We start from the raw sequence: 15,355 nt of genomic DNA, 5'->3' as shown, positions 1-15,355 counted from the left end.
ATCTACCCTTCTCCTGTAGTTCTGCCAGAACGTGCGATTATAACAGTCTCTGCTGGCCGGTATGAGATTGTAACAGCTTCTGTTGGCTTGGCGCTTCTGCGATGTGTTTCCTTTTGTTCTTTCTCTTTCTAGGCCAAGTCCTGCACTGAAATGAATGTTTCTCTCTTAGAATCAGAGACTCATAGAGTTGGAAGGGATCACCAGGGCCATCTAGTCCAACCCCCTGCACAATTCACAACTGCCTCCCCCACACCCCGAGTGACCCCTACTCCATGCCCAGAAGATGGGGGGGAGGGACCCTCCAGGATCACTGGCCAATCTGGCCTGGAGGAAAATTGCTTCCTGACCCCAAAGAGGCAATTGGCACTATCCTGGGCATGCAAGAAAGGGCCACGAGAGCCAAACACTGACACAACCCTTCCTGCCCTCCCTCTCATGATCTGCCAAAGTTCACTGAATCAGCATTGCGGTCAGATGGCCATCTAGCCTCTGCTAAAAACCTCCAAAATCTTCTTAAAGACAGTCTGGCGAAAACTAAGGGCAGGTACCCACAAACAGACTGCAGCGAGGTAGAGAGCCAGCATGGGGTAGTGGTTAAGAGCGGTGGTTTGGAGCGGTGGAGGCTAATCTGGTGAACCGAATTAGTTTCCCCACTCCTCTACATGAAGCCAGCTAGGTGACCTTGGGCTAGTCACAGCTGTCTTTGAGCTCTCTCAGCCCCACCTACCTCACAGGGTGTCTGTTGTGGGGAGGGAAGGTGATTTTAAGCCGGTTTGATTCTCCCTTAAGTGGTAGAGAAAGTTGGCCTATAAAAAACATTTCTTCTTTTTCTTCTTCTTATGAGAGGCAACCGCAGAGCATTTTGTCCCAAGACAAGAGCAACGTGTGGCAGTGCGGATTGCTGAAAAGCCAGCAGTTCACAGCACGGAGCCCAATCCTGGGTTTTCCCTAGCTCTGGCCACTGTGTTGGCAGGTTCTGTGCTAGGGTTGCCAACTCTAGCTTGGGAAATTCCTAGAGATTTGGGGGGGGGGGCTTGGGGAGGGCAGCATTTGGGAGTGAAGGGATCTGATGCCATAGAGTCTGCCCTTAGAAGTTTCTGTTTTCTCCAGGCGAACTGATCTCTGTGGCCTGGAGATCGGCTGTAATTCCAGGAGAACTCCCGGCTCTACCTTGGAGGTTGGCAACCCTACCCTCCCTTGTATTTATTGATCTCAAGATTTCATAACAAATATATCAGCATTAAAAAAACAAAACCCAAAGGTAAACTATATTGCTCAGCTCTTACTGCTTCCCCAAGCAAGGAAAAATGTCCAGGTGGGAAGTGATTTCCTTTAGAGGAGAGTACCCTCAACACTCCACAGTGTTTGTGTAATATTTGTAACATAATATTTCTGTAACGTTAGTCCTGCAAATGCTGTATTTGGTCCCCAAAGCGAGCAGATGCATCTCACGGATAATCCAGCCAACTCACAGCTCTCTCGGAATCTCCCCCCACATCCCCCGTAGTGGCTTCTTTCTACATTAAAACTGCAAATTGGTTCAGGACCTTCGCTGGGGACGTGTCACTTTCTCCAAGCCCTGGTGGGCATTGCATTAACGAGGAGAATGCCTAGAATTCATTCTGGAATGGGGCATGCGCACTGCGCTGCTGCTTTCCGTTCCTTCAGCTCATTTCTCTTTCCCTCCGGCCCTTTTGCCAATGTGAACCTAGATTGAACATGGTGTGCCCCTGCATAGGATGAAGGGAGAGGAAGCAGCTCTACCCACAGACAGGCCATTTGTGCACGGGAGGCTTTGCCTTGGATTTGCCACTCTCTAGATGCACATTTGCCCCATCCAAATTCTCAAATCTCAACAATAAGCCCCCATTCAGAGTTTTGAGAATTCAGATGGGGAAAATGTGCATCTAGTGAATGGCAAACCCAAGGCAAAACCTTCTGAGCATAAATGGCCTCAGCGTGAAGCAGAGGCCGGAAACCTGAATGTGTTGAACAGGCGTGGCGTTGCTTACTTGCAAGGAGAAGCCCTCTGTCGCAGCTCCTATTTAAAGCTTTTTAAACTTTTAATTAAACTCCAGAGGAGAAAATGCAGGGAACGGGACTGCAACTCCATAGAATTAAATAAGCGTTTCATTTGAACTCTTTCTCGTACTTTGTTACCGCTGCACCTTAATGCGGGGACTCCGGTGTGACAGCCTCTGATGTATTATGTGTCGTTTGGGGAAGAAGAGAAAATTAGTTTAGATGTCCTTGAGTTGTTATTAGCATTGAAGTCCAATCTTATTTCCTTTAATACAAAACAGGAGGTGGGGGGGGGGAAGGCGCTAAGCACAAAACGGAGCTGCCGTCTTGGGTTTTTGTTGAATCGCAACCTGGCGCTGTTGGGAAGGTCAGTACATCACGGCGCCAGTGTGAAATTGAAACGGATCCTTTGTTTAATGTTTTACATAATAATACTTAGCTTAGAAAGTATAATTATTTTTTCCTACCTGATGCATTTTCTGTGTGACAAAGAGAACTGTGCAAAATGAATGGGGGATGCAACTCTGAAAGGGCTTAGGCGGCTAACAGCAAACATCCCTTTCCTTAGCAATGTAAACAGGGACTAATAACTGTTCCGAAAAGAAGAGTTGGTTTTTATATGCCGACTTTCTCTACCACTTAAGGGAGGCTCAAACCGGCTTACAATCCCCATCCCTTCCCCTCCCCACAACAGACACCCTGGGAGGTAGGTGGGGCTGAGAGAGCTGTGACTAGCCCAAAATCACCCAGCTGGCTTCATGTGTAGGAGTGGGGAAACCAACCCAGATCACCAGATTAGCCTCCTCAGCTCCTGCGGAGGAGTGGGGAATCAAACCCGGTTCTCCAGATCAGAGTCCACCACTCCAAACCACCGCTCTTAACCAATACACCACGCTGGCTCTCCTTCCCAAGAGTGGGAGAGAGGAGTCACCCTATTGTGGATTTAGCCTCCTCTGAAACATAATCCCATTTACTTGTTACAAAGCCGCTTTGCGATGAAGGACTAAATGTAGAAGCGCAGCCGCAGAAAAGGATCAGAAATCTTATTTGTTCTGGCCTTAGAATTTTGCCCCTTGAAGCAGGAGATAGCTGATGTAGTTACTACATGCAACTGAGGAAAGGAATCATACAAGGTCAAACTACAGATAGGATTGCCAGCTCCGGGTTGGGAAAATCCTGGATATTGCGAGGTGGGGGTGGAGCCTGAAAGGGAACTTCAGTGGGTATAATGTCAAAAAATCCATCCTCCAAAGCATCCATTTTTTGCAGGGGAAGTGATTGCCGTATCAGTTGTAATTCCAGGGGATCTCCAGGCCCCACCTGGAGGTTGGCAACCCTACCCTTGATACAAAGTTGGGTGTTTGTTTGTTTGTTTTTTTACACTTTGTTTTAAATGGCGGCTGTAGCTGCAGAGGCCGTAATCCTGGGCAGAGGCCCAAACAGGAGAAGGGCTGCTTCACTTTTAGCTAGACTTGTCGCACTGGGTTGGCAACTGGCGGGAGATGGAACCAGCACCTTCTGGAAACCCAGGAACATCAAGGAGAAGGAGCAGAGGAAGGAGGTTGTGTCAGGAGAGAATTCACTTGGGAGGAATTTCCCAGCTGAAAGGTTCCCCCCACCCCTCTTTTCTTTGCAGGTGCAGGTTGCATGCCAACACAACAGCCTTTTTCCAAGGACAGGTTCTCAAGCCTGCTGAATTAGCTCACGGGATTCAGCTGTGAATCTGATATGGGAGGGGAAACTTGCTCTCACCCTGGACAGTTCCCTGGATACTGCCCAGTGATTAGTTGAGGAGGTCAGGAGGGTATGGTCAGCTTTTAGTGTAGCTAGGGAGAAGCACTCCTTTTCCCTTCACCTTTTCCTCTCATCCCTCCTTGCTCCTGGGCAGATACTTGTTCTGGGCAGATTGTGCTCTGGAAACTCCTTGCCTTAAGAACCAACTGTACTACCTTAGGACTCCAGAAAGTAAGACAGCTCATTGGCTTTATTATTTTGAGCATTCCACTGCCCTTGAACTGCATGCTGTGTTTTTAATACCTTCTTAACTCCCCCCACCAAATAAAGCCTTATTTGACTTGATAGTGTGTGTTACTCAAGGAGTTACTGGTGCCAAACCCAGATGAGCTTGGTTGCGTTACTATACCAGGGCAGAGCCAGCCATGACAGCTTGTTTGGAGGGAGTCTGGGGATTTGGAGTGAATTGTAAGTGCTTTGCGGTGACTTTGGAGTCCTTCTGGGGTGAACGTGGGATTAGAGTACGGTAGGTTTGCAAGGTGAGGTGCCCCTGGAATTTGGGGTTTGGGCTGAGGAGGAAGATTGTAAGTATTTCCCAGCCCAGAGCTGGCAACCCTACATTCTGATTATGAGCAATGCTGTGACAGAGCTTGGGCCAAAATAGGAACTATCAGACTTTCAGCAGTAAAGATGAAGAAGTCAACACGGGCTGTGTCAGTGCTTATTTCTCCCAAGTTCATGTTGCCCAGGCTGGTGGCTCTGTGATCTCTTGTGTTCTACAGAAGGGTGTGCTTTCCAGGAAATGTCGTATTTCCAGTTCAAACCCTATGTGGCTTAGGAATGGGGGATCTGAAGGATTGCCGCCGCCCAGGTGAACCTGCCAGTGAGTGGAGATGCTCCCTATTCTGCATGCCGACCTCAGGGCGGGATTCTGCAGGTAGCTCTCTCACTGGTACACAGGTGTTCAAACTCCCTTTGCCAGGAAGCCTGTACAGATGTTTATGCCTCTGGAGATCTGCAAAGTATGTTTTATTCCTGAGAGATTTGTGTGTGCACGCGGGGCGGGTGGGTGTAAGGTTTTATTTCTGTCCCGTTGCTCCTCTTTGCAGCTTTACCTGTGGTTCATTTGCTGCTTTCGTCACCCTCTTGCCGCTGCTAATTTAATTACTTATAATTTTTGGTCTAATTCATTTTAAATCTTATTGCATTAATTTACTTATTCTGTAGTGGTCAGAGTTTTTTATTCGTGTTAGACGCTACATTGCACTAGGAAGGCGGGATCTACTTTTTTCGAATACCTAAATAAATTTACTCTTCGAAATTCCCCTGGGGATTAAATTCCTTTCTGACATAGGAGCTAGAATGGAAACGGTCTGCAAGACGTGATAAGCATGTGAGCAGAAACACAGTGGGGGGGATATGTTTGGAAGACCCCCCCCCCGTTTGATGGCTTAATGTCCTGGGGAAAATTTTTAACCATTGTAAAATTCATTGTGAGTTTAGTCTCTATTCCAACTATGGTATTTTTTCCCCCACAGGTTCAATTAGGGTTGCCAACCTCCGGGTACTAGCTGGAGATCCCCTGCTATTACAACTGATCTCCAGCCGATAGTGATCAGTTCCCCTGGAGAAAATGGTTGCTTTGGCCATTGGGCTCTATGGCATTGAAGTCCCTCCCCTCCCCAAATCCTGCCCTCCCCAGACTCTGCCCCCAAAACTGCCTGCTGGTGGTGAAGAGGGACCTGGCTGCCCTAAGATACAAAATACAGTTATAATACTAAAAACACAGGCAAATTCTAGCAGTGCAACATCGAAGCATTCCAAAATGAATTTAATATGACACTGTTCTAAATAAACTTAATTCGTATGGGTAACTTCACTGAAATCATACATAAAACCCCAACAACAGATTTTTTTTCCAAGTGTGTCTGTTGTAACTAATCTGTCCTTGTTTTCCCCAGACACCCCTTGCATGAGAAATTGAGTTACCATATATTAAATTTCGCTCATATCCTACCTAATGCCTTTAGTGGCTGCTAATTTGTAAGATTGGCATCATAATCTTGGCATCTTGTTATTGTTAGCATCCTCGTTAATACTCTGGCTGTTAATATTCAGGAGCCAGTAATTACTGAAAGTTTCCATCATCCAAAAGAGCGACAAATTCAGCAGGGTCCGGAGCGTCATGAGACTGCTACTGAGAAGAAAAAAAATTTATGATATTTACTGCCAATAAAATGTCTGATTTTGAATGAGGCCCCTGAGTGTGGGTGAAAAGTTCAAATCAGTGAGGCCATGTGCCCATAGTAGGGTTGCCAGGTCCCTCTTGGCCACTGGCGGGAAGTTTTTGGGGCGCAGCCTGAGGAGGGTGGGATTTGGGGAGGGGAGGGACTTCAATGCCATAGAGTCCAATGGCCAAAGCAGTCATCTTCTCCAGGTGAACTGATCTCTATTGGCTGAAGATCACTTGTAATAGCTGGAGATCTCCAGCTAGTACCTGGAGGTTGGCAACCTTAACCCATAGGAAGAATTTTCCTGTAAACCTCCTGTGACTTCCTGATCTTCCTTTTGTGGTACTCCTCTGTGATTAGAGAGCAGAGTCTTTTGTAGAGTTGCCAACCTCCAGGTGGTGGCTAGAGGCCTCCTGCTATTACAACTGATCTCCAGGTGACAGAGATCAGTTCACCTGGAGAAAATGGTCACTTTGGAAGATGGGCTCTATGGCATTGAAGTCCCTCCCCTCCCCAAACCCCACCCTCACCGGGCTCCACCCCCAAAATCTCCAGGTATTTCCCAACCCGGAGCTGGCAACCCTAGTCTTTGGCGTCATGTTAGGGTTGCCTGGCCCCGCCACCGATCATCTGGCCGGCCAGGGGAGACTTCCTGGCAGTGGGAAAGGCCCAGCCTGAGGTCCGGCGATGCTGGCAGCAAAAAGAGCCCTAGGCTGGTGTCACCAGCAATGTGGCAGTGCTCTGGTATTTGGGCAAAAATGCTGTAGTCGAAATGGCTTCTGTCAAAGTTCACAGGAGGTAGTATGTTAAGATCCAGGGCTGGTGGAGCAGGGCTTTCCTGAAGCCCAGTGAGTCCCCTAAATTTTGTTCTTGGGGGGTAAAGGACCCCATGGGAACAATGTAGGGAGCAAAGTGTGGGGGGTCAGCAGTGGAGAGGGACATTAGCAACAAAAAAAAACCTCTCCTTTCCTCCACCAAAGCATGAATTGCTGTTGTTGTTTTTTGCAATGGAAAGAAACAGAATTCTTTGTTTGCACTTTGCACTTGGTCAGGTGCCATTCCACTTACTTTGAAGCTTCAGAACACACTCCACAAGTCAGGTGGAATGCATTGAGAAGTGGAATTTGTGAGCTTCAACCCATCTAATTCCAGTGACATTGATGGGTCTGCATTGTTTGGTCTTGTAGTGTAGTGGTTAAGAGCTGTGGACTTTAATCTGGTGAACCGGGTTCAATTCCCCACTCTTCCACATGAAGCCTACTGAATGACTTCGGGCTAGTCACAGTTCTCTTCGAGCTCTCTCAGCCCCACCTAACTCACAAGGTGTCTATTGTGGGGAGAGGAAGGGAAGGTGATTGTAAGCCAGTTTGATTCTCCTTAAAAGGTAGAGAAAATTGGCATCTAAAAACCTCCTCCTCCTCCATGTAAATCCTGATCCAATAAATTCACAAATTTCTTTCAGTCCATATTATTTCCTTTTTGCAGATGGAAATGGCAGGTTGGTCATGCGACTTGTCCAAATCCACCTTTTTATGAGCAAGGACTGGCCCTTAAGCTGGCCAGGTGGAAGTCCAGGACTTTATCATTTTGGTCTAACTGGCTGCCATACTGGTTTTTTGTGGCTCTGTTCATTAGTCTTGTTATCCTCAGACACCTGCTTCTGACAAGACAGTGACATAGAGGAACCAGTCGTTTTCTAGTTCTGAACCAAACGGGTTTGCCAGACTGTGGTAACAAATCTTTAGGACCGCTGGCCGGCTTTTCCAGAACATGATAGAAACCATGTTTTGATTCTAAATAAATAAGTTTCTGCCAAGATGTTAAGTGCATCATATTAACAATTTTGATTGTATTTTGTATCACGACAGTGGAGAATGTGTCTAGATGTAGATTTTATCTGGCTGAAATGGATACTTTGCATATAGGGTAAACTCTTTCTAGATAATAATCTAATAATGTGATAAAATTTAAACAACAATATTGAAAGCCAACTTAAAAACAGCAACGCAATTTGATAATCAACCAACTTTCAGAGCATAGAAGACTTGGCAGGAAAGCAAAAAAAAATTAAACAAATATGTAAAAACTCCAATATAGGAAGCCAGACAGCTCACTCAGGAGAGAGTTCAATAAAGCTGATGCTAATGTGGGAAACAGCCAAGTTATTAGTAGAAGACGGCTCTCCAGAAACACCTGGGACATTTCCAAATACATTAACCTTCAGGGCAGACCACTCCTAGACCCTCTACCCTTGTAGAAAATAACGGGGACTGCAAGTCTGGCTTTTACCAGGGAATAATCCGTCCGCAAGGAGGGAATTCCCTCAACCATCACAATTGCCTCCTTCTTTGCTAGGACAAAATACTACAATAGCAGCCCAATCCTAAACAGGGTTACAGCCTTCTAAGTCCAGTGAATAGGAGCCCCATGCTGCAGGGTGGTAAGCAGTAGTACTACAGTCCAAGCTCAGCTCACGATCTGGGTTCGATCCCGACAGAAGTCTGTTTCAGGCGGAGAGGTACCGGCTGGACATTAGGAAAAACATTTTTTACAGTGAGAGTTGTTCGACAGGGGAATCAGCTCCCTAGGGAGGTGGTGAGCTCCCCCTCACTGGCAGTCTTTAAGCAGAGGCTGGACAAGCACTTGTCAGGGGTGCTCTAGGCTGATCCGGCATTGAGCAGGGGGTTGGACTAGATGGCCTCTACGGCCCCTTCCAACTATGATTGTATGGATTCTGCTGTTAGTTTAGGCTACCACTAGGTGACAAACAAGTTTCTCATGGAAATGCTAATTTATATATTTAATATGTAACCCCAATTTAACGTTACAGTTTGGAAATGAAAAAGAGGTGTTTCTGCTTTTCTTTATAAAAGAAACCAGGGTATTTTGTTGTGGTGATCTTTACACATTCCAAATCTTTCTTTTGGAGTATGTTTTGCCTCATAACTTAAAAAAAAACCCTGAACAGTGCTTTATTTGTTGAAGGTCACTTTGAACAGCTTGGAGGGCCACCCAGTGACCTTATACAAGGAGCAGTAGGCAAGAACTAAGGTTGCCATCCTCCAGGTGGTGGCTGGAGATCTCCCAGAATTACATCTGATTTTCCAAACAACAGAGTTCCCTGTGGAGGAAACAGCTCCAGTGGAGGTAGGATTGCCAGCCTAGCTGGAGATCTCCTACTATTACAACTGATCTCCAGCAGATAGAGACCTGTTCACCTGGAGAAAATGGCTGCTTTGGCAATTGGACTCTAGGGCGTTGAAGTCCCTCCCCCTCCCCAAATTCCTGCCTCCTCAGGCTCCTCCCCTAAAACCTCCCACTGGTGGCAAAGAGGGACCTGGCATCCCCTGCTCTCTTCCCCAAACCCCACCTTTCCCAGGCTTCACTCCCAAATCTCCAACTATTTCACAACCCAGAGCTGGCAGCCCTAACAAGAATCCCGGTGCATGGCAAATGAACCTTTGCCAGATAGTTGTGAAGGCATTTCCTTTGAGGTAAACTGGAGCAGATTTGAGAAGAAAGACTGCCTCTTGTGTTCTTCTTTGCATGGTTCAATAATTTTATGGTAATCTGGGATGGAATATTTTAATTCCACAGGCTCAAAATTCAGCCTTCACTCATTTTTCCCCCAGTGTGATTTTAAAGTATGTTAATGATGGAAAATAACAGCCCGCCAAATGGGTGGAGGATGACTCAAATGTCCACACATTATTGGATATTGCACTACCGTTGTGCTATAGCGAGCATCCAGAGCTGGATTGGCTTGCTGACACAAGGTGATCCAATGGCAAATGACTGCTGTAGCACAATATGTGTGGATGCAGCCCATGCAAAACTAGTAGAAACAGCAGAACACGGACGGCTCTCTTTGAGAAGAAGGTTAGCTGGAAGCTCACTGGGTTACCTTTAGCCGCCCAGTCTCTCTCAGTTTAACTTACCTCACAGGGTTGTTGTGTGAATACAATGGAAGAGGGCAGAAGATGCTGAAAGGCTGCTTTGTAGGGGGAAATGGGATATAAATATCTAAATAAATAAAGTAAACTCAGTGAAACTAACTACAGATTTCCTTAAAGAAGAGCAGAAAGAAAACTATTTTCTGTCTTAAATTACCAAAAACCCTTACAATGTTATCCATGGTGCTTTTTCAGAGATCTTGCATCTTCCTTTTGTTCTGCCTCTCCATTGATCTTCTTTTTTTCCAGCACTGTCAGGAAGTTTCAAAAGCAATTAGGAGCAAAAGGCATCGCCAGTCCCCACGCGAACCAGGGACAATGCAGATCCTTTTGCAGGTTGCCTCTAAAAGACTCCTTTGAGGCAAATGAGCTTACGGACTGCGGTGGGGTCAGCATGCACCAATTTGTTGTAAAAACACAGTTCCCATCAAAGATGACTAGTTCATATTTGGGGCATTACTAATGGCAAAGCAAGACAAGTCAGCAGATCATGAAAAAGCCTGAATTTCAATACCATTTTAAAAAAATGTGACAGTTGTAGTTCAGAATAAAAGTGCCCTTCTTGGAATTTAACATGTAATTGAGGCTGGGAAATAAGACTCCCGTACCCTTAAGGTCTTTTGTATCCCCAAGCGAAATACAGTTTGCACCTACAGTTTCCTGTTTCCCAAAATAAATGATTATTTTTTTTGCTGACATCAGCATATCCATCATTAAATAAGTGTGTGTGTGTGTGTGTGTGTGTGTGTGTGTGTGTGAACTGATCTCTATCAGCTGGTGATCAGTTGTAATAGCAGGAGATCTCCAGCTATTACCTGGAGATTGGCAACCCTAGCTGTTAACCACTACACCACGCTGGTTCTCCACACCACACTGGCTCTCCCAGCAGTAGAGGCAGTCATGCAGATACAAGGATCCAGGGCCATGAAGGGTATTGACCACATGAAGCTGCCTTGTACTGAATCAGACCCTTGGTCCATCAAAGTCAGCATTGTCTACTCAGACCGGCAGCGGCACTCCAGGGTCTCAGGCAGAAGTCTTTCACATCACCTACTTGCCTGGTCCCTTTAACTGGAGATGCCGGGGATTGAACCCCGGACCTTCTGTATGCCAAGCAGATGCTCTACCACTGAGCCACGGCCCCTCCCCAATTGTATGTGATAGCTTCAGTTGAACCTGGTAACTGCTGGGCAGCCAATGGAATCACTGCAGAATGGGTGTAGAATAACTAAGCTGTGGCATTCTGGTCCACTGGAGCCTCCAAGATGACTTGGAGGGGAGGCCCATGTAGAGTGCATTACCATAGTCTAGCCTCCTGTTACTGTGACATGGATCCATGTGGCCTGATTGGCTTGGTCAAGGTAGAGAGCCATCTTATGGGCTGAATGGAAAAGAATGCATCTTTTGCCCGCTGTATTAACTTGCTTCTCCGGTAATCTCTAGACATTAGGAAGAGTTTTCGAACAGTTAGAGCGGTTCCTCAGCGGAACAGGCTTACTCAGGAGGTGGTGGACGCTCCTTCCCTGGAGGTTTTTAAACAGAGGCTAGATGGCCATCTGACAGCAATGCTGATTCTATGACCTTAGGCAGATGATGAGAGGGAGGGCACCTTGGCCATCTTCTGGGCATGAAGTAGGGGTCACTGGGTGTGTGTGTGTGGGGGGGGAGGTGTGAATTTCCTGCATTGTGCAGGGGGGTGAACTAGATGACCCTGGTGGTCCCTTCTAGCTTTATGATTCTATTCTATGATTCTGATAATTACGGATGCCAATCTTCAGGTGGAGCCTGGAGATCTCTCACAAAGATCAGTTCTCCTGGGGAAAAAATGGCTGCTTTGGAGAGTGACCTCTATGGCATTATACCTTAATTGGGGGGCCCCTCTTGAGCCTCCACCTCAAAATCTCCAGGAATTTCCCAACCTGGAGTTGGCAACCCTGGTAATAATGCTTGGTCCACTAAAAATCCTTAGATTCGTCTCAGTGAATGTTAGCTGGACCCCATCAAATGAGAGAAGAAAGCCCTGTGTCCTTCAAGGATTCCTACCTAGCATCACCCCTGTCTTTTCAGGATTCAGTTTCGATTTGTTCATCCTAAGCGAATTAATCCCAGTGGTCAGTCAATAGCTTGGGACCTGCCTCTGCAGCATAACGTCACAAGGGCTTTTCCCTCTGACGGGTTTCCTGGATGTTAGCAATTTCAACTAGTCAAGGATCTGGATGAATTGTCTTCCAAGAACTCCAATGGAAATCTCAAGAGGTTAGGAGTGAATTACTCTGTGGTTTTGCCGATAGGTTTGAAGACGGAGTCTCCTCGATGGTTAATATCTGAAGTAAATAACTGTAGAATCTCAGCCATGCCACTTCATTGAAAGATGCGAGGCGTCGCCTTGTTTGAACATTTCCTCCACCTCTTGTGAACCGCTCGCGCATAGAAGTTCCTATCCAGCTCATTTATTACAGCCTCTATTTTTGTTTTAATATTTGGGCAGAGAGGACATTAGCCTAGGGATCAGATGGTTTACAGAGTGGAAAAATATTGCTTTATAATAAAAGGGGGATATTGAATAAAGCTCGGATTTAATACCCAGCCTAACAGAACACCCTGATGAATGTAATTGCATTTTAAGCATTCTGATTAAATTTTTTTTGATCCATATTGCATTTGTTTTGCTTGTGAATCTTTTATGGGGGAAAAATGTGTCTGGAGATTAAAGGATTAACGAGTTCTTAAGAAGCCCAGGCAGCTGTTAATGCATCTGAATATTCTCGTTTAAATTTGGTGGGAAAGCTGTGCTAATCTTTCCGCCGACATAGGAATGATATGGCAGAAACCAAAATAGTTGGGTGAGGGGGAAAGAGACTCCCCGGGGGTAGCAGTTGCTACAGGTGGACAAGGCCAGGCTATTTGCTCTGGACAGAGCAAAACGAGAGTTTCCATAATGAAAAGGGAGTGCATTTATTGTGATTAATGATAAGGCTTTGTGTGTGTAGGTGTTTTGAAATATATATTTCTCTAATGCTTTATTTCCAAGATGAATGGACGTGTCAGTAAAACCTGGAAAGATGAAGGACTGGATTTGCATATGCTTAAGTGACCTCCAGGGTCACCTGCATTCTCTGGCTTTGTTACGGGATATTAAGAGTGAGACGGATAGTGAATTAATAAATTAATGGACTGACCTTTGTAGAAAACAATCAGGATTGGTTTCAATCACACCAGTGTTACTAGGGCAGACTAGATGTATTTACAGGACTGGATAATTGAGTGCCCTGTAAGTAACATTGTAAGTAATGGATCTCTTAATTGGAGAGGAGGAATCTTTGAATGGCTGTTTTACTCCCCCAGCTGTGATTGCAGCAGGGATGCTTGCCCAGGACGAGATGCATAGACACGGATCCTTTCTGCATTTGGCTGGCCCTACAGTGTTCTTGCCAGCCTAAAAAAAAATCAGAATGGCCGGCTGGATTCCCAGAAACTGAGGTTTTGTATCTTGAATGGACCTTGTACACTTAAACATGCCTTAAGCAGCTCTCTATTATAAGTTTATCGTTATGTTTGCATTCTGACCCAGCAGATGGAAAGAATATCAATTAGGGATGCTTCTAAGTTTGCCAGCTCCACGTTGGGAAATATCTGGAGATTTTGGAGGTGGAGCCTGAGGAGGGTGGAGTTTGGGGAGGGGAGGGACTTCAATGCCATAGAGTCCAATGGCCAAAGCGGCCATTTTCTCCAGGGGAACTGATCTCTTTTGCCTGGAGATTAGTTGTAATAGCGGGAGATCTCCAGCCACCACCTGGATGTTTGCAACCCTAGTATTTCCTGACCCTTTGCCCATCGGCTGCAGTGGGCACCTTGATAAGACAGGAACAGGTGGAGTAGTGACACCAGTTTCCTTTAAAAAGGGGTCCAGAAGGGAACCAGGAAATTACGGACCAGTCAGCCTAATTAATGTCAGTTAACGACAGGCAAATTAGTAGAAACTGTAGTCAAAGATAGAATTTTTCAACACATAAAGGAACAAAGCCTGCTGAGGGAAAATCAGCATGGCTTCTGCAAAGGGAAGTCCTGCCTCATCGACCTTTTGGAGTAGAAAAGAGCAAGAGTCCAGTAGTACCTTAAAGACTAACAAAACGTCTGGCAGGATATGAGCTTTTGTGAGTCACAGCTCACTTCTTCAGATACCACTCAACGTACCTCACAAATTAGCTGGAACTAGGGATGAGCAGTGTAGTGGCCAAGTTTGCAGATGCCATAAAGTTATTTAGATTAATAACCTTGGAGAAGAAGATGTGTTTTAGCCAGGCACCTAAAGAATGTTAAATAGGTGCCAGATGAAGAATTGGTTTTTATACCCTGATTTTCTCTACCTTTAAAGAGTCTCAAAGCGACTTGCAATCGCCTTCCCTTCCTCTCCCCACAACGGACACTTTGTGAGGCAGGTGAGGCTGAGAGAGTTCAGAGAGAACTGTGACTAGCTCAAGGTCACCCAGCAGGCTTCACCAGATTAGAGTCTGCCGCTCATGTGGAGGAGGGGAATCAAACCCGGTTCTCCAGATTAGAGTCCACCACTCTTAACCACTACACCGCACTCTTGATAGAGTCTAGACCCCTTACGGTATTGCTCTCAGCTTCCCTGACACACACAAACCCCCTCACCACGTTAAGGTGTGCATCCAGAAAGGGAATTTAGATATAATTGTTATTTATTCTGTTCAAAGAAATACAGCTCAAAGGTAACATAATATTTAAGCTTCTTAAGCACAATTTCTATGCTAGTCAAAACTGTATAAACCATTAAAAGTGAGAACAAAGCTGACATAATGCTGAACAACAAAATCAGTTGTGGTGAGAGAGAGTGCCTAAGGAGACATCTTTTAATTTCTTTTACTTCCATCCAGTGCCTTTGATTAGGGCCACATTTCTTTTCAGTGTTTTCCTCCAAGTTTAAACTAGGTAAAACTCTTTTTTTTAAAAATGAGCTTCAGCCTTTCTTAATTTACACCTGTTAGACGTTTCTGGCATTAAAGGTATTGCAGCAGTTTTAACCAGTAGAAGTGGTTAAAAATAAATTAAACGTAAGAGGTTAAATTCCCCAAGTGATTGGTATTTTTGGTGTAGCGTGGGCCATTTTGAGGGAAATAATCCTTGCCCAACCTGAATCAAACCAGAAACGTAGTGATGATTCCTTCCTTTAAGATTTTAGGAGGTCTGGTTTGGATTGGCTGACCTGAACTTCACTGTTTGTTCACTCAAATCATTTAGGTATAAGGGAATCTGTTCATAAGTGTTCTGGGGGTGGGGGTTTGCACACACCCCCCCCTGTATTCAAACATTCTGTTGGCTACGCACAAAAATACAGATAGTCTCCTACAGACACACGCAAATGCTCTTGATACATGGATACAGTGGAGACAC

The 15,355-nt window shown here is 45.6% G+C and overlaps 1 protein-coding gene across 1 annotated transcript in view; it reads left to right on the top strand.

The window, feature by feature from the left end:
* ERBB4 (erb-b2 receptor tyrosine kinase 4) overlaps nt 1–15,355 on the top strand; it is a 428,412-nt gene that overhangs the window by 126,197 nt on the left and 286,860 nt on the right. The window lies entirely within an intron of this gene.

Source organism: Euleptes europaea, chromosome 15, assembly GCF_029931775.1.
Source record: "Euleptes europaea isolate rEulEur1 chromosome 15, rEulEur1.hap1, whole genome shotgun sequence".
Classification (NCBI taxonomy): Eukaryota; Metazoa; Chordata; class Lepidosauria; order Squamata; family Sphaerodactylidae; genus Euleptes; species Euleptes europaea.
This window is presented reverse-complemented; position numbering and strand designations above follow the sequence as displayed.